General features: G+C 39.9%; 1 pseudogene; it reads left to right on the forward strand.

Moving 5' to 3' along the window:
* Positions 1 to 822: 822 nt before the first annotated feature.
* Positions 823 to 1,369, forward strand: LOC138143800 (small ribosomal subunit protein uS11-like; annotated as a pseudogene).
* Positions 1,370 to 2,537: the final 1,168 nt, after the last annotated feature.

Raw genomic sequence — 2,537 nt, forward strand, 5'->3', positions numbered from 1 at the left:
GGGGTTGTTCAGCTGTTTCAGTCTTGTTCAATCTCAGTGACCCCATTTGGGGTTTTCTTGGCAAAGATACTGGGGTGGTTTAACACTTCCTTCTCTAGCTCACTTTAAGGTTGAGGAAACTGAGCCAAAAAAGATTAAGTGACTTGTACAGGGTCACACAGCTAGTTAGTGTCTGAGGCCAGATCTGAACTCAGGAAGATGAGCCTTTCTGACTCCAGAAAGGAGTCAGAAACTTCTACTCTACTATGCCACATAGTTAAACAAAGGAAGTTATATTTGATCCTGGAGGCCACAGGAAACCACTGGAGGTGTTTAGTTGCTCCATAGTTCCTTTGGGTTTATAGTTAAGTTGACTTTTTCAGTTCAGGTTCATTTGTTTGTCTTTATTTCTCTCCATGCTCACAATTAAATGATATGGTCTCACATCTGAACAATTACAATCTTCTCTTTAAAGATTTCCTGTTCCTACCTATCCTTTTTTTCCTTCAGGGAATTTCTAAAAGTAGCACAAAATGCATGCAAATGCACATACTAATGAATTCCTGGTCCCAGCTATTTTCAAGTAGTTTGTCTACAATGATTTTAAGACAATCAACAGAATTTTTAAGATCTCCAATCAGTCCATAGTGCAGCTGCCAAGATACCATTTCCTATACACTACTTCGGCCATTTTATTCCCTCTGAAAGCATTTCATTGACTTACGACTTACTATTATACATTTATTCAACTTGGCTTCCAAGACTCACTATAAACCATCTCTGCCTCCATTCTGTCTTCCTCTTCTGACTTTTTCATCATTAAGACTTCTCTCCAGAGCTTTTCCGGTGTTGGCGGCCCAAGCAGAGGAGCAGAAATGGCACCTCGCAAGGGGAAGGAAAAGAAGGAAGAACAGGTCATCAGCCTTGGACCTCAAGTTGCAGAAGGAGAGAATGTGTTTGGTGTCTGCCATACCTTAGCTTCCTTCAATTACACCTTTGTCCATGTGACTGATCTCTCTGGCAAAGAAACCATCTGCTGAGTGACTGGTGGGATGAAGGTTAAGGCTGACAGAGACGAATCTTCTCCCTATGCTGCAATGTTGGCCACTCAGGATGATGCCCAGAGATGTAAAGAACTAGGCATCACTGCCCTTCACATCAAACTTCAGGCCACAGGGGGAAATAGGACTAAGACCCCTGGCCCTGATGCACAGTCAGCCCTGAGAGCCCTGGCACGTTCTGGAATGAAGATTGGGAGGATTGAGGATGTCACTCCAATCCCCTCTGATAGTACTCGAAGAAAGGGTGGTCATCATGGTCACCGTCTGTGAATATCATTTACTAGATTATTTTTGTCAATAAAAATGTCACAATGGTAAAAAAAAAAAAAGACTTCTCTTCAGAAAGCCTTATTAGAGACTTCTCTGAGACATTTTTAATCAAAACTTTCTTCTGTACCTTTTCCTTTCTTCTTGCCTCCTTTGTCTTTATTGACTATTTCTCTGGACTCACCTCACCTTCCTGCACACCATATTTTGTCTTTCCTCAGGCATTTCTATATTCTTGGAGAACTCTTCTATTTATAAATCAGATGTCCTTATCTATAAAATGGGGATCATGATAGAGTTGTTGAAAGAATTGATTGAGATAATGGTAAAGTATTTTGCAAACCTTAAAGTGCTATATAAATCAATTTGAGCTTTTATTGTCTTCCTTAGCATCCTTGAATTGCCTTAATCTAGACCTTAAGATCCAATGTCTAGTAACCTAGCACCGAGTCACCTATATACGTAAGACTGTTCTATGTGTATTTCTACGTCATTTCTTTCTCTGGAGGTGAATAACATCTTCCTTTATAAGTCCAATTCTTTGCATAATTTTATGTGTTGTTTCTACAGTGTCTTGTATATAGGAACCAATCAATAAATGCTTTTTGAATGTATAATGTCTGAAGAGAAATTGTCTTCCTAATCAATTCTGCTGCTTTATTAGTTTTATCTGATAAAGCCTGCTTAATGTTACTCTATTGTTTTCACTGTAGTCAAGTACACCTTGTTGTTGTTACTGCTCTAATTGTGTTTTCTATATATCACCAAGGACATCATCAGTATTTGGGGTGCTGCACTGCCTTCATTTCATGTAGAAGAATGTTAGATATGGAGATGTCTGGGGGTGGGACCAAGATAATAGAGCAGAGAAAGCTGAATTGTCCTAACATTCCCCTCCAAAGAACTTGAAAATAATTCCTCAAATTGAATTCTGGAGTGGCAGAGCAAACAAAAGGTCAGAGCGAGACATTCTCCAATATAGGCATTCTTCAGACAACATAGGGGGTCAGAAATAGGGATTTGTGATATAGAAGAAGAGGTTGTCCTGAAGCCTACATGCATCAAACACTACTAGTGGGACTAGGTGGTGGTGACAGAAGCAGCAACAGCTTTAGGAGCTCTCAAAACAGAGATGGTAAGGAGACCTGGCAACTGGTCAAAAAGAGATTACAGATCCCTGTGTTAGAATAGTATTGGATGCAATAGGCAATGCTCTTTGGCAACTCCATT

This window comes from Petaurus breviceps, unplaced genomic scaffold, assembly GCF_028583685.1.
Source record: "Petaurus breviceps papuanus isolate PSGF00001 unplaced genomic scaffold, PetGlider_PUasm1.0 90667, whole genome shotgun sequence".
Lineage (NCBI taxonomy): Eukaryota > Metazoa > Chordata > Mammalia > Diprotodontia > Petauridae > Petaurus > Petaurus breviceps.